The sequence below is a fragment of the Schistocerca americana genome, chromosome X (genome assembly GCF_021461395.2).
Source record: "Schistocerca americana isolate TAMUIC-IGC-003095 chromosome X, iqSchAmer2.1, whole genome shotgun sequence".
NCBI classification, from domain to species: Eukaryota; Metazoa; Arthropoda; class Insecta; order Orthoptera; family Acrididae; genus Schistocerca; species Schistocerca americana.
In genome coordinates this window covers 712452602-712476891 of record NC_060130.1, presented here as the reverse complement: position 1 = coordinate 712476891, position 24290 = coordinate 712452602, and the positions used below count along the sequence as shown (strand labels likewise).

Below are 24290 nucleotides of genomic sequence, written 5' to 3'. Positions count from 1 at the left end.
TCCAAGGCAGATCGTGCTAAGAGAAAACAGATTTTGTGTCTGCTTGCGTCTCCTCTTTCTCATTTCATGAGAAAAGGTTGAAGTAAGCGTTCAGTTTGTGTGTGTCAACGAGCCGGCCGGAGTGCCCGATCGGTTATAGGCGCTACAGTCTGGAACCGCGCGACCGCTCCGGTCGCAGGTTCGAATCCTGCTTCGGGCATGGATGTGTGTGATGTCCTTAGGTTAGTTAGGTTTAAGTAGTTCTAAGTTCTAGGGGACTGATGACTACAGCAGTTAAGTCCCAAAGTGCTCAGAGCCATTTGTGTGTCAACGAATTGCTTTCCAGACTTTCGTCTGCTTTTAAGACCAATTTTTAGTCCTTAGGAAGCTTTCCCATAATGAATCTTTCACTCTGTGGCGGAGTGTGCGCTGTTTTTTACACTTCTGGGAAAATTAAAACTGTCTGGCGGACCGAGAATCGAAGCCAGAATCACGCCTTTCGCGGGACACGCTCGTACGGACTGGGTTATCCAGGCGCGACTCTCGAACCACCATAAGTTTTACTTCCGCTGGTAACTATTTGCTACTTTGTAAACTTCACTGAAGTTCTACTGCACATCTTGCAGGACCAGCACTACTGGAAGAAAGGACATTGCGGAAAACGTTCTGTGTTCCGGACCGGCTCACAGTTCTAATCTGCCAACTTTTCCATAGCTTCTGTACGTTAATCTTGCCATTTTCTCTCAATGTAATTTATCCACTCGGTGTTATTCCGCTATTAGGAGACAAAAAGTTACGGGTTGTCCTATTCTACAGCCTAGTATACCTAGCTTTTGTTTCGCTCGCTTCCATGAGAATAGTTATAAATAGAAATGGTGAGGCTAGCAGCGCAAAGACGAATGAGGCTGATAGTGTATTTAGAAAACTATTAATCACGTCGTTGTGAATGCGACAAGAAAAACTCACTTGGTGTCCCATTTCCTGTCGTACTCTATCAGTAAAATAATTCCATACAACTGCCAATGGTTCAATATTTCTAATCTTTATTTCTATATATATGATTTTCCCATACTTACTTTTTTGCAGAGTTGCGGCGGTGTGCCTAGAAGACTTTGCTACTGATGACAATGCAGCTGATCAGATTTACTGTTGTGGCAATCCGAAAAAGAATCTTTCGTTTTTATTGTTCAGAATGAAGTGATAAGTGTAAGTCACTTTAAGTCATGATGGAAAAACCAAAATTCAGCTGTTTATTGATTCTCTGTGAAGTTAACAATGGACGCAGTATCACCGACGATTTGGGGTTCGGTTAAAGATGAGAGCAAGTGTTTATGTATGGCCGAATAAAAATGTGTTTCACGACGCAACAAAACAGCTGCTACGCGCATGTCTAACAAGAAATTTAATTCTTGATAGAATAAAAAATTGTGTGTGCGTGTAAAACTCATTTCTGATCAACTGTACTGCAGCTGCCTTTCAGTGATGTTTCCCAATGGTTTGCCAGTACTCACCTGTAAAACGGAAAACGTATCATTAGAAAGCTGTCATAAACATTTAAAACTTCTATGTTATTCTAATATATGAGAAAATATACGTGTAATATGTAACTAATACAACACTTACTACGGAACGTCATGGCAGAGGACACGGACAACAATAGTTATCAGTCGACTGTCCCCTGATTCTGTGCAATAACACATAATCGTCTTCAGTAAGATATTGTGACACGCTCAGGTCCCTTCAGCTTAAAACGAAAAAGTTCACAACCTTAAAAATTGTTCTTCAACTATACTGGTGTGGACGATATCACAATTAATATATTTGTATTTAAATTTGGCTCTTACGCTAGATAATATCCGAAACAGAGATTGTTTGTGTTACGACTGCTTTAATATAAACAGGAACTGTGTCATAATACGTCAGATTATAGTTCGTGCAGGTTATTTTTGGCGACTAACACTCAAAACGTTGGTTTGCAAGAGAATGTTTCGAATAAATTTCACTTTAAAACATGTGTACTTACATCATTACATGAGTTTTTAGCCATGAAGACATCTGTAATACCTAGGAATGGGAATTTAGATCTGTATAATTATGATTTGAATCGCGAATGTTTTAATTGGACGCCCCATTTGATACGATATTAAAATAGCTATGAGCTGAGCAACTCGTGAAACATATTACAGTTCCCGATCTTCACACTTACTAGTGACACAAGAATTTGACAACTACAACGCCCGACAAAAAAGTGAAGCACCCAGAAGACATGGCTGAATGTCAATGTAGCTTCGTATGCGTACACAACATTGAAATCCAGTGGTCAGCAAGAGCCCCAAATCTGTCCCCGACAGGATATGTGTGGGACCAGATTGGACGTCAATTTCGTCCCAGTGTCAGGACGCATGATATAAAGGACCAGTGACAACAGTTGTCGACCTGATTGCCTACGGAGAGGATATAATGACTTTATGACACTTTTCCCAATCGTTCATGGCCAGAAGGGGGAGCACAGTCATACTGATAAGTGGTCTCATACTGCCAAGTTCTATCTAAATTCGACTGGCTTTTCTAATCACATACCCTCTCAACCCACGAAGTCTTATTTCGTCTCCTTACCCCCCCCCCCCTCTTCTGCGCGCTTCACTATTTTTTGTTAGGCGGCGTTTTTTAATTAAGTACAGCTCCGAGCGTCTAAGTAATGGAATTTGGGGCATGTGGGGGCTTAGGTATAGAGGGGGAGGAACTTGCGTGAATCACCAGTGGCAAGATCTGTTACAATTCAGTGATCACTACATGCCACGAAAAAACTTTCTAAATCCGCCAGCATATGCACCCCTACTTTTCTGTACTTGTCATTTTCGCGTTGTATTATTCCATGGCTACAGTAACAAGCACACAAGCAGCAGTGAGCTACTTTCTACGATCATACTTGATATTAATGACTGCCCAACAGTCATACAGTTAATGAATAGGACACAGCTCACGGCACACAATATACGAGAAGTTCCAAACACGGAATTCACCGAAAAAATATAACAATCACCTTTGGCGTGACCAAGGAAGACACAGAAGAAATGCTAATAATTGATCGCTGGACTGTCCAGAAATTCTTAACAAGTATCGGCCATAAAACTATCCCGAACATGATCAAAGAGACTAACGTTATTTAGAGCGCACAATTAATCAACTGTAAGTGTCACTTTTCCTTTTTCTCTCTGCTTTCTGGTTCTGAACTGAAAGAATTTGGAAATGTTGAGATAAATAGTGTGTTTGTCACGTCTACTATTACAATAACGTAGAGCAACAGTAGCAGCTGTGTCGCTATTTTCAACGCTGTGATTCGCTTGTATTGTCATGGATCAAGCATTCTGTCCGAGACAACGAATGATTTTCTGCTCCATCTCCGATATCACGCAACATAATTCCTTGAAAAAGCCGTCTGAACCTCATAATGAACGTGTTGCGACAAATTAAGATCTGTGCCAAATCAAGATACCAATCAGAATCTACTGCTTATTGTGAGTAGTTGCCTTATCCAATTTCGCCAGGTTCAGTACTAGCGATAATCCTGAGAGACGGGTTCGATTCTGGGTCTGACTGATTTTCTTTTGTGATAACATTTTTATTGCACAGCAGGTTCAGCATTTCTGAACGAATTTCACTCACATAATTTCATATAATCGTATTTCATTATTTCATCCCCAAGAGTAAATGATTTTAATGCCAACTGAATTTTAGCTTTAATAAATCATCTTTTTTACCTCGGTTAGTTTATTACTACCAACATCGACAAAATATAAACGAGCTTTCTCGTGTTACTACGGAAAAATTTACCGTGGCGTGCTAGTGCGAGGCTTTTTTCGGCCTCGAACTGTATCCTTACGCTGTGACTTGTGACAAGTTTCATCAAAATCAGTTAGAGGTTGTAGTCTTGACAACGGGATCCGTTTGAGCGCACATGCGTATGTATTCGTTCCTTCCACTTCAAAAACCATTTCTATATGACGTTTTCCTTATGCTGTACGGGGAAAAGGTGCTCTGTCGTTTTTGCCTTCTGATGGAGCAGTATGTTAAAAATCTAACAGCAAATTCCCATGTTTAGCACTTCTTAAAAACCGCGCAATTAATCTGGAAATGTTCCAACAAATTAAGAAAATAACAAAACGTGACTTAATTAGGACAACTGCAGAATAAAGGTACACAAGGGTCTAAAAGTTGCAGCCCTACATATCAAACACATACATTCCTTCAAAACAAATTGACTAGCTGGATAAAGTACCGATAACTGTCCTGCGCAATCTGTCCAGCCACACTCCGAGATGAACATACGCTACTGCTATAACGAATCACACAGCTGGGGTCTTCGATAACCTAAGGTGGCCTGAAATGTTTTCGCGGATTAGATATCCGGGTTCGAAGGTGCCCTCTCTACTAATCATCTCTTCGCAGTAGAGGCACAGCCGTGGAACAAATCGGGGAGAAATATAAGGTCATACAACATTTTCCTGAGGAATATCCTCCAGTCTCAATCTCTGGACCATTCTTCTGCTGTCTAGGTGTAAGAAGCCCCACCCTGAGGGACATTCTAGAAGGAATTGAGAGGAGGGAGTGACTTGATCTTGTGCAGTCGCAGCACTGGTACACGCGAACCAACCTCAATACTGTGACAAATAAAACTTCAATCATGCCACTAAAATGTACAAATCAGTCGAGGTGGTGCAGTAGTAAAACCCCACGGAACTATTATTCTGAAGAAGTGATATTCAAATGACATCCCATCCAACATGATTTACATTTTGTAAATACGAAAACTGGTCGTGACCGATTGCACGCCCCATCTCTGTCTAACAGAGCTTGATTTCCAGCTCTTACGACTACGATATCGATGGGACGTTAAATTTTATTTTTCCTCCCTTTATTTACAAAAACAGGGCAACGGCCTTGCCGCAGTGGTTACACCGGTTCCCGTGAGATCACCGAAGTTAGGCGCTGTCGGGCGTGGTCGGCACTTGGATGGGTGACCATCCAGGCTGCCATGCGCTGTTGCCATTTTTCGGGGTGCACTCAGCCTCGTGATGCCAATTGAGGAGCTACTCGACCGAATAGTAGCGGCTTCGGTCAAGAATACCATCATAACGACCAGGAGAGCGGTGTGCTGACCACACGCCCCTCCTCTCCGCGTCCTCCACTGAGGATGACGCGGCGGTCGGGTGGTCCCGATGGGTCACTTGTGGCATGTAGGCGGAGTGTTTTTTTTTATTTACAAAAACAAATATTCAGCAACCTATCTCATGAGTACACACATAAAAATAACGTAAGTTAATAGGTACGTACAGGTTCATATTGAGGAAAAATATAACATCTCAATTCACATCAATACCCCGTAACACAGAGCCAGTGTGCCCACGTTCTGCGTCAATAATCTTCGTCCGCCTATTGTGAAAACCAGTCATACAGCTATCTTAACTTTAGCGCACTGTTGTGCAAAACTTAAGGACAAAAATAACTGTCGCATGGTATCATTTGGACCATACAAAGAAAGAACTGACACAGTATAATACAAAGGTAACTGAAAGAAATACGCATTGAGACGAACAGAAATGGCACTTTTAATCAAAGACAATAATTGCACTGAAGTCACAGTGGTTTATGATGGTCCCCTGGGCATTGTAAAGGGCGGGGGATGGTTTTGAATAGAATGTGTAATCACCACAGACAGAAGTGCAAGCTCTGCAACGTGCTCCAATGCTGACCACAACGTTGGGAAGGAGTTCTTGTTGCAGGACGTTCCATTCCTCCAACAGCGGTGCTGACAACTGCTGGATGGTCGTTGGTGCATGTGGAGCTGGATGGTCGTTGGTGCATGTGGCTATGCTGCAATATGTCTCCCCAAAGCATCCCACCAGTGCTCGATGAGATTTAAATCGGGGGAACCGACACGCAAGTCCATTCGCAGACCATCATCTCGCTCAAAGAGCTCCTCCATCTGCGCTGTTCGATGATGTCGCGCACTATCATCCATAAAAACTGGCCAGGTACGAGTAGGACTCGCGCATTGAAGGTTCCGTGCAAACGTCATGATGTATATAGACAGTTCATCCATTCCGGGAATCAAGAATCTCGACAACTTTTGCCTATTGTCAACACTGATACTGGCAAGATATAGGTCCCAGATATTCCAAGATTTCCGAGAACGTTTTAATTTCAATATTATAACTTCGAAAAAGTCATGCAGGAGGTAGGTGACCATTATAATAATAATCCGCAGCTCTCCATGCAGGCTGACTAGGTCACAATAGTAGAAGTCGTGTTTCTCTGTTTAAGAGGGTTAATCTCGCCTTTTTCTAAGTGCAAATTCATTCAGTCTTTAGCGCAACAGTTGCTCACTGAACAGCCAGCTACGTATCTCTTTAACGCATCAGCGTCCGTTGGTGACACATCAGGCGGGTAGCAAGTCGCATATCTAGAATTTTCTGCTTTTATAGTTCACTTCTTCAGTTAGTTTTGCCAGGATGGGTAGGATGTGTGCATGCCGTGTGCGGATGCAGGAGGAGCTGGCCACAGCTCACGAACAGCTGTAGGTGCTGTTGGCTACGGACAGTCACCTTCGGGCTGCTGGCGGAGAACCTGATGCGTCGCATAGGACACCTCAAGTGTCACTTGTTTTGCCCATGGGCTCTGCTTCCGAGGCACCCCCTAGTGCACACAGCGCGGTGGATCCGCCCTCACAGCAGGGTGAGTGGCGGGTGGTAACGCGTTAGCGACGCTCGAGTCGGAGGGCCAATGTGGAGGCTGGCCGCCTGGCCTCGCCCATTCATCTTATGAGTGGACAGGTGGCTACTCCTTCAGCAGGGTCCGAGCACGCACACGGGGGGAGAGGTTTACTGGTTATTGCGAGCTCCAATGTTAGGCGCATTATGGGGCCACTTAGGCAGATAGCGTTCAGGGCTGGAAAAAAGCTAGTGTTCACTCGGTATGTCTGCCGGAGGGCCTCATCGGGGATGTGGAGGGGGCCTTGCCGGTAGCTATCTAGCGTGCAGGGCGCAGTCGTCTGCAAGCTGTGGCTCACGTTGGCACCAACGTCGCCTGTCGCATGGGTTGTGAGGCGATCCTCAGTTCGTACAGGCGGCTGGCGGAGGTGGTGAAGACTGCTGGCCTCGACTGCGGGGTGCAAGCAGAGCTCGCAATTTGCAGTATCGTCCCCAGAGTTGTCTCTGAGCACTATGGGACTTAACTTCTGAGGTCATCAGTGCCCTAGAACTTAGAACTAATTAAACCTAACTAACCTAAGGACATCACACACGTCCATGCCCGAGGCAGGATTCGAACCTGCGACCGTAGCGGTCGCTCAGTTCCAGACTGTAGCGCCTAGAACCGCTCGGCCACTCCGGCCGGCTTCCGCAGTTGGTCGGGGTCCTTTTTTGGAAGCGAATAGAGGGTCTCAACTTCGTCGATTCTGTGACGGTCTTGGCTGCAGATTTCTCGACCTGCGTTATCGTTTGGGGATTTGCAGGACTCCCCTTGACAGATCAGGGGTGCACTACACAAAGGAAGCAGCTACTCGGGTAGCTGAATACTTGTGGAGTGCACAAGAGGGTTTCTTTTAGGTTAGGCGGTAGTTTAAGGTGCTCAGATGAACACTCGCCAGTCAATTCACAGCAAGTCAAACGGCGTTCAGAATAAAGACACTTCGACTGTCACAATTTTATCAGTAAACTGTTGAAGTATTCGTAATAAAGTTCCCGAATTTACTGCCCTCCAGGAAATTTATCGCGCTCAAATTATTCTTGGGACTGAGAGCTCGCTGAAACCCGAAGTGGAAAGCTCTGAGATATTTAGCGAGTCGTGGAACGTATGTCGGAAAGACAGATTAGGGGCCACAGGACGGAGAGCTTTCACTGCAGTTGACAAAAATATTGTCGCTATGGAGGTCGAAATTGAGTGTGACCGAGAAGTCGTCTGGTCGCGTATAACAGGTGTAGGTGAAACTAAGTTAACTGTTGGATGTTTTTTTCGGTCACCCGATTTCGCTGTGGCATTTCTAGAGTCATCCAAAGAAAGTCTACGGTCAACAGCGCGTAAATACTCAAATCATGCAACACTACACTCATGCTCATAAATTAAGGATAATGCTGCTACATGGTGAAACGACGCTCTGGTGGGCGGTTTGCGGGTTTAAATCACCTCGGGGTACGACCATGCGGTGCATTTGGTCTGCGGTCGTCGCACGGTGGCGCTGGCAGCAGTCCATATACGCAGAGGGGTGTTGGTGCACGTCAGAGTACGGTGCAGTGAGTAACTTTGCAGACTTTTTCAGACGTGCTAATGGTGACTGTGTGTTGAAAATGGCTCAAAGAACACACACTGATGACGTTATGAGGGATAAAATACTTGGGCGACTGGAGACTCGTCAAACACAGCAGGTCGTAGCACGGGCCCTCCGTGTGTCACAAAGTGTGATCTCAAGATTATGGCAACGATTCCAGCAGACAGGAAACGTGTCCAGGCGCTACAGTGCGGGAGGTTCACAGTGTACAACACCACAAGAAGACCGATATCTCACCATCAGTGCACCCATACGGCCACGGAGTACTGCAGGTAGCCTTGCCTCGGGACCTTACCTCAGCCATTGCAACAGTTGTCTCCAGACACACAGCCTACAGACGACTGAACAGACATGGTTTATTCGCCCGGACACCAGCAATGTGCATTCCACTGACCCCTGGTCACACGAGAGCCCGTAAAGCCTGGTGTCAAGAACACAGTACTTGGTCATTGGAACAGTGGTCCCAGGTTACGTTCACGGACGAGTTCAGGTATAGTCTGAACAGTCATTCTCGACGAGTTTTCACCTGGCGTGAACCAGGAACCAGATACCAACCCCTTAATGTCCTTGAAAGGGACCTGCATGGAGGTCGTGGTTTGCTGGTGTGGGGTGGGATTATGACTGGTGCACGTACACCCCTGCATGTCTTTGACAGAGGAACTGTAACAGATCAGGTGTATCTGGACGTCATTTTGCACCAGTATGTCCGCCTTTTCTGGGGTGAAGTGGGTCCCAACTTCCTCCTGATGGATGATAACGCACGGCCCCACCGAGTTGCCATCGTGGAGGAGTTCCTTGAAACACAAGATATCAGGCGAATGGAGTGGCCTGCCTCTTCTCCAGACCTTAACTCCATCGAACACGTCTGCGATGCTCTCGGTCGACGTATCGCTGCATGTCTTCAAGCCCCTACGACACTTCAGGAGCTTCGACAGGCACTGGTGCAAGAGTGGGAGCCTATACCCCAGCAGCTGCTCGACCACCTGATCCAGAGTATGCCAACCCGTTGTGAAGCCTGTGTACGTGTGCATGGTGATCATATCCCATACTGATGTCGGGGTACATGCGCAGGAAACAGTGGCGTTTTGTAGCACATGTGTTTCGGGACGGTTTTCTCAACTTATCACCAATACTGTGGACTTATAGATCTGTGTCGCGTGTGTTCCCTACGTGCCAATGCTATTAGCGCCAGTTTTGTGTAATGCCACGTTGTGTGGCAGCACATTCTGCAATTATCCTTACTTTATGAGCATGAGTGTAGTTGGGGTCGATTTTAACCTACAGAGTATAGACTGGGGTGTCTATGAATTCATTGCGGGGGGTACAGACAGTCATACGAAATAATTTTGAACACGTTTTCTGAAAATTGTCTTAAGCAGCTAGCTCGGCAGCCCACATGAAATGGTAATATCTTAGACTTTGTAGCCACAAATAGGCCGGTACTTATCGACAATGTCAGCATAGAAATGGGGATTAGTGATCATGATGTCTCTATAGCAACAGTGGTCCCAAGTTACGTTCACGGACGAGTTCAGGTATAGTCTGGACAGTCATTCTCGATTCAAACATTATGAATCACCTCGAAGGGAACGATCTATTGATACGTAATCAGTATGGTTTCAGAAAACATCGTTCTTGTGCAACGCAGCTAGCTCTTTATTCGCACGAAGTAATGGCCGCTATCGACAGGGGATCTCAGGTTGATTCCGTATTTCTGGATTTCCGGAAAGCTTTTGACCCCGTTCCTCACAAGCGACTTCTAATCAAGCTGCGGGCCTATGGGGTATCGTCTCAGTTGTGCGACTGGATTCGTGATTTCCTGTCAGGAAGGTCGCAGTTCGTAGTAATAGACGGCATATCATCGAGTAAAACTGAAGTGATATCAGGTGTTCCCCAGGGAAGCGTCCTGGGACCTCTGCTGTTCCTGATCTATATAAATGACCTGGGCGACAATCTGAGCAGTTCTCATAGGTTGTTCGCAGATGATGCTGTAATTTACCGTCTAGTAAGGTCATCTGAAGACCAGTATCAGTTGCAAAGCGATTTAGAAAAGATTGCTATATGGTATGGCAGGTGGCAGTTGACGCTAAATAACGAAAAGTGTGAGGTGATCCACATGAGTTCCAAAAGAAATCCGTTGGAATTCGATTATTCGATAAATAGTACAATTATCAAGGCTGTCAATTCAACTATGTACCTGGGTGTTCCGGCCGGTGTGACCGAGCGGTTCTAGGCGCTTGAGTCTGGAACCGCGCAACCGCTACGGTCGCAGGTTCGAATCCTGCCTCGGGCATGGATGTGCGTGAGTCCTTAGGTTAGTTTGGTTTAAGTAGGTCTAAGTTCTAGGGGACTGATGACCTCAGATGTTAAGTCCCATAGTGCTCAGAGCCACTTGAACCATTTTTGAACCTGGGTGTTAAAATCACGAACAACTTCAGTTGGAAAGACCACATAGATAATATTGTGGGGAAGGCGAGCCAAAGGTTGCGTTTCATTGGCAGGACACTTAGAAGATGCAACAAGTCCACTAAAGAGACAGCTTACACTACACTCGTTCGTCCTCTGTTAGAATATTGCTGCGCGGTGTGGGATCCTTACCAGGTGGGATTGACGGAGGACATCGAGAGGGTGCAAAAAAGGGCAGCTCGTTTTGTACTATCACGTAATAGGGGAGAGAGTGTGACAGATATGATACGCGAGTTGGGATGGAAGTCATTAAAGCAAAGACGTTTTTCGTCGCGGCGAGATCTATTTACGAAATTTCAGTCACCAACTTTCTCTTCCGAATGCGAAAATATTTTGTTGAGCCCAACCTACATAGGTAGGAATGATTATCAAGATAAAATAAGAGAAATCAGAGCTCGAACAGAAAGGTTTAGGTGTTCGTTTTTCCCGCGCGCTGTTCGGGAGTGGAATGGTAGAGAGATAGTACGATTGTGGTTCGATGAACCCTCTGCCAAGCGCTTAAATGTGAATTGCAGAGTAGTCATGTAGATGTAGATGATTACGAAAGTTAATAATTCAGTCAAGAAGGCTAGAAGAGTGTTTCTACTAAATACAGGAGATAAGCAGTTATTAGTATCTCACTTAGACAGTGAATTGACATCACTTAGTACCAATAAGATGGATGTAGAGGAATTATGGGCAAAGTTTAAGCAGACTGTAAATCGTGGTATGGAGAGTTACGTGCCTAGTAAGTGGATAAAGGATGGAGGAGACCGACCATGGTTTAATAACGAAATTCGTAAGATACTGAGGAAGCAGAGGCTGTTGCACTCTAGGTTCAAAATGGGACGCAGAAACGACGACAAGTGAAGGTTAGTAGAGATTCGCGCGTTTGTGAAAAGATTTATGCGCGAAGCATACAACTACCACCGTCACACCTTAGCAAAAGATCTGGCAGAGAACCCGAGAAAATTCTGGTCGTATGTAAAATCGCTAAGCGGGTCTAAGGCTTCCATTCAGTCCCTTGTAGACCAGTCTGGTGTGGTAGTTGCAGACGGCAAAACGAAAGCCGAAGTTCGTGAAATTGTTCACGCAGGAGAACATACCGTCATTTGACCATCGGACAGATCCCCGTATGGACGACAGAGAAATAAGCATACGTAGTGCAGAGAAGCAACGTAAAGGTCTCAAAACAAATAAATCACCAGGTCCGGACGGAATCCTAGTTCGATTTACCGATGAGTACTACGGCACTGGCCCCTTACCTAGCTTGCATTTATCGTGGTTCTCTTGCGCAGCACAAAGTCCCAAGCGATTGGAAAAAAGCGCAGGTGACTCCAGTACATAAGGAAGGTAAAAGAACGGGCCCGCAAAATTACAGACCAATATACCTAACGTCTGTTTGCTACAGAATCCTTGCACACATTCTCAGTACGAATATAATAAACTTCCTTGAGGCTAAGCAGCTTATGTCCACGAATCTGCATGGTTTTAGAAAGCATCGCTCGCGCGAAACTCAGCTTGCCCTTGTCTCACATGATATACTGAGACCAACGGATGAAAAGCAACAGGTAGATTCCATATTCGTAGATTTCCGGAAAGCATCTGATACGGTGTCCCACTGCAGGCTGTTAACGAAGGCACGAGGATATGGAAAAAGTTCACAGTTATGCGGGTGGCTCGAAGACTTCTTAAATAATAGAACCCGGTATATTGTCCTGGATGACAAGTGTTCATCAGAGGCAAGGGTACCGCCAGGAGTGCCCCAGGAAAGTGTGACAGGGCTACTGTTTTCTCTATACAGGGTGTTCCAAAAAGGTACGGCCAAACTTTCAGGAAACATTCCTCACACACAAAGAAATAAAATATGTTATGTGGACATGTGTCCAGAAACGCTTTCCTTCCATGTTAGAGCTCATTTTATTGCTTCTCTTCAAATCACATTAATCATGGAATGGAAACACACAGCAACAGAACGTACCAGTGTGACTTCAAACACTTTGTTACAGGAAATGTTCAAAATGTCCTCGGTTAGCGAGGATACATGCATCCACCCTCCGTCGCATGGAATCCCTGATGCGCTGATGCAGCCCTGGAGAATGGCGTATTGTATCACAGCCGTCCACAATACGACCACGAAGAGTCTCTACATTTGGTACCTGGGTTGCGTAGACAAGAGATTTCAAATGCCCCCATAAATGAAAGGCAAGAGGGTTGAGGTCAGGAGAGCGTGGAGGCCATGGAATTGGTCCACCTCTACCAATCCATCGGTCACCGAATCTGTTGTTGAGAAGCGTACGAACATTTCGACTGAAATGTGCAGGAGCTCCATCGTGCATGAACCACATGTTGTGTCGTACTTGTAAAGGCACATGTTCTAGCAGCACAGGTAGAGTATCCCGTATGAAATCATGGCGGTGAATCGAGGAAGTACAGTACATACTGACAAACTAAAATGAGCTCTAACATGGAAATTAAGCGTTTCCGGACACATGTCCACATAACATCTTTTCTTTATTTGTGTGTGAGGAATGTTTCCTGAAAGTTTGGCCGTACCTTTTCGTAACACCCTGTATACATAAATGATTTGGCGGACAGGGTGGGCAGCTACCTGTGGTTGTTTGCTGCTGATGACGTGGTGTACAGTAGTTGTCGAAGTTGAGTGACTGTAGGAAGATACTAGATGACTTAGACAAAATTGCCAGTTGCTGTGATGAATAGCAGCTAGCCCTAAATGTGGAAAAATATAAGTTATCCGGACGAGTAGGAAGATCAAACCTATAATGTTCGGATACAGTATTCTAGTGTCCTGCTTGACACAGTCGTTTAAATATCCGGATGTAACGTTAAAAAGCGACATGAGGTGGAACGAGCACGTGAAAACTATGTCGACTTCGGTTTATTGGGAGAATTTTCGGGAAGAGTGATTCAAATGTAAAGAAGACAGCATATAAGACGCTGGTGCGACCTATTCTCGAGTACTACTCATGTGTTGGGGATCCGTAACAGATCGGACTGAAGGAAGACATCAAGGCAGTTCAGAGGAGAGCTGTTGGGTTTGTTAGCGGTAGGTTCGAATAACATGTAAGTGTTACGGAGATGCTTCGGGAACTCAAATGGGAATCCCTGGAGGGAAGGCGGCATTCTTTTCGGGAAATACTATTGCGAAAATTTAGGGAACCAGCATTTGAATCTGGCTGCTGAACTGTTCTGCTCCCACCAACATACATCGCGCTTAAGGGCCACGAAGATAAGATATGAGAAATTACGGCCCATATGGAGGTGTACAGACAGTCGTTTTGGAACAAGAGGGGCAGTGACTAGTAGTGGTACAGGGTACCCTCCGCCACGAACCTTACGGTGGCTTGCGGAGTATCTCTGTGTATATAGATGTAGATATGAGCCATACACGAGTGTGCGGTAGCGCGATGATATGCAGAAAGCAGCTTGCGGTCCCGCGGCGGGCCATATTCTTCGTTATCCGCGCACTCACTGTTACACAGCGCAAAAACTGAGCATGCCTGACACAGAGCGTGGTGTCGATTCACACGTCTGTTGCCTTTGTGTGCAATGAAAAGGAGCGGTGCGCACTTTCCATGGAAGGTTGAACGCGACCGAGTAAGAAAAGTAACTGTCTAGAAGAGAATACTTTCACAGCGGATGGCACCACACCGAAAAGCTAGTGCAAAAGGAGAAAAGTAATCATTCTATGCATAGCTGCAAAGCTAAGACGTCATAATTTTCGTTCTTAAGGCATTAGATTTTTTTTCTTCTTTGTACAGTCAATGTAACACATAGGACATTACTCCTTATAATTCTCCTCCTGCCACGATTTCTTTCATGGGCTTACTGGTAATTTTCTGTAAACGGTTCATAAAAGCTGTGTCCTCGAACATAAAGTACTTCAGCAAAGCAACATTTTCCTTGAAATAGTTTACGCTTTGGTACTTAATTAGTATTTTAGACTAATGAGTTTGCATCGATAAAGAAGGAAGACTGGTAGGACAATTAGAACAAAAATATAGAGTAGGTGTCCCGAAGTGTGTGTGTGTGTGTGTGTGTGTGTGAGAGAGAGAGAGAGAGAGAGAGAGAGAGAGAGAGAGAGAGAGAGAGAGAGAGAGAACTGTATCAGTTTCACAGCCATGCAGTATTCTTCCAAAAACAATTGATTGAAAATCAATCAACTGCAATTAAGACTGAAATTCATACATCTCGCTTCCACTGGGATCAAACTTGTTGAGAGTGATAAGGAACTCATTAAATAATGTTGTTATTGTTCTATTTCACAAGACAGCGAAAACATAAAGCAAACTACAGACGAATCATATTATTAATATTTGCTACCATTCCTCCTTAGCTGCTACTTAAAAAGTGCTCAAATGTGTGTGAATTCCTAAGAGGCCAAATTGCTGAAGTCATCGGTCCCTAGACTTACGCATTACTTAAAGTAACATATGCTAAGAATAACATAAACACCCACGCCCGCAGGAGGACTCGAACTTCCGGGGGGAGGGGCCGCCCAATCCGTGACATGGCGCCTAAGACCGCGCGGCCACTCCACGCGGCTTCCTACTTAAATGATGACATATATCATGTAGATAAGAACAAATCCGTCTTCTGAAACTGAAACAAAATAAAACTGCCGTTGTAAAAAGTAGAATTTTTCTTATCTGCTTGATAAACAAAAAAAAAATGTAAATGTAAAACTTCCTGGCAGATTAAAACTGTGTGCCCGACCGAGACTCGAACTCGGGACCTTTGCCTTTCACGGGCAAGTGCTCTACCATCTGAGCTACCGAAGCACGACTCACGCCCGGTCCTCACAGCTTTACTTCTGCCAGTATCTCGTCTCCTACCTCAGATGGTAGAGCACTTACCCGCGAAAGGCAAAGGTCCCGAGTTCGAGTCTCGGTCGGGCACACAGTTTTAATCTGCCAGGAAGTTTCATATCAGCGCACACTCCGCTGCAGAGTGAAAATCTCATTCTGGAAACATCCCCCAGGCTGTGGCTAAGCCATGTCTCCACAGTATCCTTTCTTTCAGGAGTTCTAGTTCTGCAAGGTTCGCAGGAGAGCTTCTGTAAAGTTTGGAAGGTAGGAGACGAGATACTGGCAGAAGTAAAGCTGTGAGGACCGGGCGTGAGTCGTGCTTCGGTAGCTCAGATGGTAGAGCACTTGCCCGCGAAAGGCAAAGTTCCCGAGTTCGAGTCTCGGTCGGGCACACAGTTTTAATCTTCCAGGAAGTTTCATATCAGCGCACACTCCGCTGCAGAGTAAAAATCTCATTCTGGAATGTAAATGTAGTATGGCATTTTTGGCTGGGATAACACACAAGGTAGATTCAGCTGTCTGCCGGAACAGGTGTACTTACTTTGTGCACTTTGGGCCTTTCCTTGCAAATATAAGAGAAATGTGTCGTATCTGTAGTGATGGATTGTTGGTGAGTGTAATGGATGCGTATCTAGTGTTTGCGTTGTTGGTTGACGATGCTGAGAGAGGGGAGAGGGTGAAACTCGGCGCAGGCACATAGCGAGCTTCTCTCGTTAGCAGAAGCGGGCCGCGAAGCTCAACGTCCTCATCCGACGGACGGACCACCATCAACAGTGCCACATGCCCTCACTACATGACAAATATTTCAAAGATGTTTGGCATTTAATCTAGGGCATTGGCGCAAATATTGGTAACCAATAACTTCACGCCACCACTTCTTATTCCTCTGACGGCCAAATACCCGCAGTGAAAATCTCATTCGCCACCAGGATTCGAATCGACTTACGTCCGTGTGTTAGCAACCTCGGCTTCGGAGGTGGGTATAAACATAATCGTAGACGAATCCGTATCCACCAAACACACAGAAGGAAAAACTAATGCGTTTTAACCAAGCAAAGGAACAAACTGGATTTAGAAGAGGATAATTTGCAAGTCGCTAACGAAGCTACAAAACGGAGCAATAAGTGAGAATCTAGTTTTTGAAAAAAAAAAAAGCTGTTAATTCAGTTTCTATAAAATATGAACTAAAATCACTTCAGTAACTAGAAATTAATTTAAAATATTTCTTTATACCGAAGAATATATACGACAATGATACAGCTTGCATTAAGACTTCATCAGGAAAGCGAAAAATTCAGTACCGTAAGAGGAGTTAGGCATTGAGATTGTCTATCAGGAAAACTATTCTCAACCGCCACAGAACTAGCTTTTAGATACTTGAACTGCGAAACCGAAGAATGTATACGTGTTAATGGAACACATCTGAATAACTACGTTATGCTGGTGATGATGTACTAGACAGATAAATATCAACCACTAATGGAAGAACCTAATAGAGCTACTCCGAAAGAAGGCATGCACATTAGTTACAGCAAAACTAAAACAATGTTAATCAACACAGCGAAAATAAATGCTACAAATTAACAATGAAGTATTGCATCCAGCTAATACACTTTTGTATTTATGGTAGTTGAAGACAATAGACAGTTAATTAAACAAACACAAGAATAAAACTGGCCTAGGGACCTTTTGGTAAGCTACAGGCAAAGAGTTCGAAACGAAGCTTCAAAGGTATGTGAAATAGGAAGTTTATCATCAGTGTACATCGCCAGCTTTAACTTATGACAGTGAGATATGAAATTATACAGCTAAATCCGTTCTAAAACTGAGAGGCTGTCAACATGAAACTGACAGATGCAAACTGTGAGTCATTAGAAGCACCAATCAAACAAATGGACCGTCGAGCAGAATACTAAGTTTTAATGAATTTCCTCCATAAATACATTACTATGTCAGTTATCGAATGCATTGGAAGTTATTTTTAAAGCTATATTTACTTTAAGGTGCATTAATGGCAAAAATTTTATGCTCGTGACAAACTTCATCACATCCATTCTGTGCTGTGGAGAAGATACACTATGTGCACAAAACGGACTCTCATTTGTGATTTTTCACAACGTAAATTTCCTATTACACAGAAGACGAGTGATTTTTCATATGTGATCCGAAAAAGTGTTTCAAGTGCGGCTATACCGACTTACCAGTAGATACCCTCTGTACATCAGAAATCTCTTCGGATGAACGTCATGATAATTTCTTTAAGGACCACAATTCCGTCCACGTCAACTGTGCTAATGATTTCTGTGTCGTTTGGGCACTAGACCCCGGTAGAAAACCATACCCAAGAACAAATGAAAGTATTTTAAAACTGTGTACTAATTCCTGACTGTAGTCAATTTGTTACTGATATTTTCAACACTACGGGCCATCCAATAACGACGATTAAAACGGACGATGACAGCTACTCCACAGTACACAGACAAGCAATGCAACGTCAATATGGTAAAATAAGTGATTACAGTGGGATAAAATAATACTGCCAATGGGATGGGGGTTGTTCGCGAGCATGTAAACGGTGTCAAAAAGGCTATTAGAAATTTCGTGGCGTGCGACACGAAAATTTAGGTACTGCTAATCAAGATGAGTCTGATACATACGCCCTTCTAATCCTAAACATGCCTACACTAAAAATCTTGTTCCATTTCCACGAAGGTATTTCATTTTCTGCTCATTGCGAATGCTTTTTCAATGGTCAATAAAGAATGTAAACTTTCGTAAGCCTTTTCCAAACCCTGCACTTTGCCCAATGACTAAGTCAACATACGGGAAGTGTCGTACACTTGCCACAAGAGACGTGAAAACAATAAAAAATTAGTGTATTAAAACTCTCGAGACAAAATCAAAACGAAACAAGTTTTGTAGCGTAATGCTCACTAATAAGACACAAAAAGTGTCATGTTTTCATTCAGAGACAGAATAAGAACTTGATTAGTTTTACATAGATAGTTTAAGTAATCTCAGATTCAAGATTATGTGCAAAGGTTTTCGTTCTTTCCGTTTAAAAGAATATATTCCAAAATGCAGTATGATGGCAAATAGACAGGTAAGCGAATGAATGATAGGGTCAAGATTTCTAAACAGCAAAGTAAATGAGCTAGAGTCTCTGGCCGGTGTCAGACGACAAGCATCCATCAAACAGTTTCAAAAAGAGACAATGGATGTTTGCCATCCGAAACTGATCGTCAAGAAATAGTAATCTGGGAGTGAGACCGTATACTACGCACTATATTCTGCCTACTTGCTCGGTGCCAACATGGCAAATATTACTGATGTAACGGTTGGCACAATCTCCCATAATATCTGTGTTACGAACACGTGGGGACCAGCTGCATGGCTGATACCTTCAAAGAAAGAGGAGCCGGTGATGAGGAAGATGCTAGAGCGGCCGGCGACGGCGTTGGCGTTGTCGGCGCTCATGGCGGCGCGGCCTGCCAGACTGACTGACTGAGCTCCGCGCGCCGCCCACACACTGTGACGTTTGCTAACAGACTCGTTTCACGCCCCACGGATCGGCTCGTCGCCGTTTTTCGACTTCAGTGGTCACCAGACAATCAGAACTACATGGGACACAAAGGCACGTCCTACGACGGATTTCACAATGCTTCAAGGTTCATAGCAGAGTTATAGAGCGCATCGGTATTAGGTCACGACCGTCTCGGCCAGAATCTTATATGCGACGCAGATGGTAAATTTCGTCCGCTGAGTTACGAATATCAGCTATGGCTCACTATAAATAATAGCAGGTCTACAACATCTTTATGACAATGATATAGAAATTATACTAGTAATACACTGAAAATCAATAGCTCATAACATACATACATACAGAATATAAGTACGCTTTATAAGGATAGGGTATGATAAAGTTATTATAGTTCAGTGGCCCCGTATCATCTGATCTCAACATCGTTATTTACCCTTAGATGAGAAATGAATCCCGTCTGCGAATCGGATAATGTTTTTCTGTATGTTTTCGTATATAAACCGTGTGTTGCATTTATGAGGAGGAGATGGGGTGCCCGCCCGGAATCTGCCTTGAGAGCTTTGGGAAACTATCTACGAACCAATTTTAGCCTGTTACCAAGGGTCGTTAATTTGGCTCGCTTACTCCATCCAGATATACCCCGCAAACTCGCGCCCTACGTTTCACGCTATGCGTTTAGGCAACATTGTTGTTTTTTTGTTGTGGTCTTCAGTCCAGAGACTGGTTTGATGCAGCTCTCCATGCTACTCTATCCTGTGCAAGGTTCTTCATCTCCCAGTACCTACTGCAACCTACATCCCTCTGAATCTGTTTAGTGTATTCCTCTCTTGGTCTCCCTCTATGATTTTTACCCTCCACGCTGCCCTCCAATACTAAATTGGTGATCCCTTGATGCCTCAGAATATGCACTACTAACCGATGCCTTCTTCTAGTCAAGTTTTAACGTTGTTAAATTCAGGCTCATACGTGTGAAGACTCGGCAACCGTGTGTGGCATGCTAAAATACATTGGAAAATGTCACACGTACGCAATGGCGTTCTGGCCCGACAGATACATAATAGGACTTGCAGCGTCGAAAAGTCGCTGCTCAATATTTTCTTGTGAACAACTGAAATGGAAACAGCTGGCGTGGTGCAGAGACAGTGCTCCTGTTGCCATGGGGAACGTACAGTTCGGTGTGTGAGGCGAGTGGCATGCCGTCACACATTGTAATGGCAGGTGGCATGACAGCTGAGCGCTGGATGGCCAAGACGTGCGATATCTGTGCATTTGTTCCTGGACACTTCCGGGTGCCTGGCACATATGACATTCCGTATTCGAGGCAGTGCAGGCAGCACTGGGCTTTTCCCGTGTCACTGTGTCAAGGGCATACCGTGAGTACCTTAGAATATAACTGCAGCTGCCGCTGCGAATCAAGTATCGTGGGAAACAATGTACTGAAGTAATGAAGGAGTTGTCTATCACGTACTGTAATAACGTATTTCAAGCCATAGTGCGGCATATTACTCTCCAATGAAATTCTGTACAGCAACAGCAATTATGTAGCCACCCCATCCACAACAGCCAGCTCCTCGCCATGAGGTACATGAACGCTCAACGTGTTTACCATTGCTCTCCGCTCGACACAGATTAACATGTGTACACCAATGGACGCTCGTGTCATGGGAAAAAAATCACTCTAGACTGGTGACTTGTAGGGTGTAAGAAGAACACAGGCATATTTAAGCTTTAAATAAAATGCTGTTTACAGAAACATTTAATCATCTTGTATTAGCAACCCCCACTTCTTTTCAATGATTTACTGATATTACACGACATCATTTCCAAACATATTACATAGTTCTTACAAGAAATTTTGACCTTACTTTGAATTTACAAAATTCTTAACAGGGCCTTCAAATCGTAAGAAACGAGGAAATTTGGACAGTTAAATGTTTTTATGTGAGCGATTTTACTAGAAAATAAACAGATTCTACAGAATTCTTTATTGATTATTACCTTCGACTTCTTCTCTATTGGAAAAACGTAAACACTCCTACACTTCCATGATGTAAATATTTCTAACATATTATTACAACTACCGTTTTTAGACGTTTTATGAAAGTAAAAAAAAAATTTGGGTCATGATCTGAGTTAGTTCAGTATGTTTCTCCTTTTTTTGCTATCCGTCATCGAAAATTCGATGTAGTTGCCGATGACACGCGATTACGGCCATCTGGTATGGAGGCTAGCGGAAGGCCTACACAAGCGACTCATTCGAATCCGCGGCGATCTAGGATGTAGATTTCTTGATCTGCGCTATCAAGTAAAGTATTTTACGGCTTCGCTTAATAGGTCAGGAAGCTCCTGGGGCAGGAGAAAACGTGTGGTGTGTACCTCAGGAAGCGCTCTGTACACCGAACAATCAGTTAAGTGTAATACACTACGGAGCCAGTAGCGGTTACTTGTAGTTTTTATGGACGGAAATACGTATCACTGCTGGCCAGGAAAAGCAAATATAATATTAGTAAGCTGCGGAAGTGTTCAGAATAAGATCCTAGAATTATTGCAACTCATCAAAGACAATAACGCCCACGTAATACTTACAACAGGAAGTTGTAAGAAGCCAGAAATAAATAACAGTGAACTATTAAATTCTGAATGGAATATATGGGAGTACTGGTCAGATAAGCTGAGTATCAAAAGTGGCGGCGTATTTACTACTGCAGAAACGCCGCAATGTCGAACGCGATAAATACAGAAACAGAGTGCGAGATAATCTGCGAGATATTTTGCGAGAAAGGGGTGCCCAGAATAGTAATCGGATATTACTATTGTCTAAAAAAATCAAAGTGGCGGAACGCTTCAGAGAAAGACTAGAAAATATCCGCCATGTGTAAACTGAGATACGCACATGTTAGAATATCTCTAAAGCAAAACTTATTTTAAGAGATATCTCTTGAGCAGTTGACCAGGATACCCATTGCGAGATAAACGGTGATCTTCTGACAACAAACGGGTCCAAGTTTTAGATTCAGGAAACAAGAGATAGGAATCAGGGGCCAGAAGGCTACTGCCACATTATTCGTCATTGGTGTTGAACGAAAAGTTAAAGAAGAGTAGATAAATATTTCTGTTTAATCAGTTCGAGAAGAAAATAATTATATACTACCTGAGCAGTCAGGATCAAACATCCAGTTCTGGCGAAGATAGGTAACCCACGCCAGGAGATGAACCGTTTGGGTGGAAAATACATCTGAAACTCGGAACACTTTCAAATCTCCCTCTACACAGCTCACAAACGGCGAAGACAATAAGCTCGGACCTGTGCGCTCGTCGTCGGGTTCCCTTCAAATGTGACGAACTTCGTTCTCTTCAATGACGAGAGTGCGGCGCGTCCGTGGAGCACAACAGTCACCTTCCTAGTTGCAAACATACCAGTTTTTCGCAGCCATCGTTGTGGTCGGACGAAAATGAAATGTGATGTCATAATTAGAACAGGAACTGACGACAGCGTCCTCTTCCCAGTTTGTATGCGTACCCTGAAGCGGGAGATATGAAACTGATCCGATCTTAAAGTTATTTTATATCTGCACGGTACTTTTCTGGAGACTAGTTTCCTATCAAAACTCTACTAAGACTCTGATGTGCTACTAAATCTACTAAGTCCACTCTACAACCGCTTGAAGCATGTAATAGGAATTGTGAAACGTCCTGTATTGTTACTAGGGACAAGCAACCTATTACCCACACACGATTAATGTCGTATCTTTTACGAAATAAGGTCACGAGCGAAATTTTAACAACGCCACCAATAAAGGGATATCAGGTCGCTTAAGTATCAACAGTATTAACGACAATGATGTACAAAGACCGTGTGTCAGCGTTGCTGCTTATACAGAGCCCTGCAGTCATTAATACAATCAACTGCTTGGGGTATCGGACAACAAATGGTTCAAATGGCTCTGAGCACTATGGGACATAACATCTGAGGTCATCAGTCCCCTAGAACTTAGAACTACTTGAACCTAACTAACCTAAGGACATCACACACATCCATGCCCGAGGGAGGATTCGAACCTGCGACCGTAGCGGTCGCGCGGTTCCAGACTGAAGCGCCTAGAACCGTTCTGCCACACCGGCCGGCTATCAGACAACAGAACAGATTTCATAACTAAAATACCACAACCAGAAAGTTATCATATTATGGATGAAGGGGGAACTATGGTAACAGACGAAAGGAAATTTTCAACTTTCCCAATAAGAGTGTTATCCACCACAGGGCGAAAACGTAGGAATGCGTTCCTTACACAGACTTCCTCCAAGATGTGTGGGGGCACATCAAAGTCTTATGAAATAACAGGAAGCATGCCAACATAGGGGAAGACATTGAGCAGATAATAGTGGAAAGTGCCCTACACGACTTTTGTACCCTTTTGGAAAGTATCACAGAAAGTTATTCGTCCCAACGTTTTTCTTTGATTTAACCACGTGTGGTTCAGACTGCACCACTATCGTCCACAACGCACTGAGACAACCATGTGAGACTATGGCAGAGAGTAGGTGACCGAACACATCACTGTTGGCTGCCCACTGCGGTATCATACGACAACCAATTTACTTAGTGCTTTGTCGACAACTACCTGCCAATATGAAGACGCTACTTGCAACAAATGATGTGTACAATTTTTTAGCGACTGGATAAATTACGATCTAATTAAATTAAAATGTTTGTTCCTTAATCTAAGAATCAACTCGATTAGAATTTGAATGTATTATGTGTCTGTTATTTATTAAATCAAGTTTTGCTCATTATAATTTGTATCGGAGGCAGGCTGAGTCGATAAGTTTAGGGGCCGTACGGTACACAAAATTCTCCTTGCTTTTTTCCCCAATTGGGTTTGTCAAGAGTGCAATGTACATTATACCAATTGCCTCTAGGTCTCAGACGCTAAAGGCAACTGAAAGAAATACGCAATGAGACGAACAGGAATGACACTTTTATTGAAAGACAATAATTACACTGAAGTCGCCCGGGCTTAGAAAAGGCGGTACATGGTTCTTACTACCGAGTGTGATCACCAAGGACGACAGTGCATGCTCTGTAACGTGCTTCACTCTGGCCACGAGGTTGGTAAGCAGGTCTTGACGTAGGACGCTATATTCCTCCATCAATGCGGTTGAAACT

General features: G+C 44.0%; 1 protein-coding gene and 1 pseudogene across 15 annotated transcripts in view; one reads left to right on the top strand and one right to left on the bottom strand.

Moving 5' to 3' along the window:
• The window catches only part of LOC124555758 (ensconsin-like), a 410739-nt gene that overhangs the window by 234455 nt on the left and 151994 nt on the right, over nucleotides 1-24290 (bottom strand). The window lies entirely within an intron of this gene.
• LOC124557515 lies at nucleotides 4911-5028 on the top strand (annotated as a pseudogene).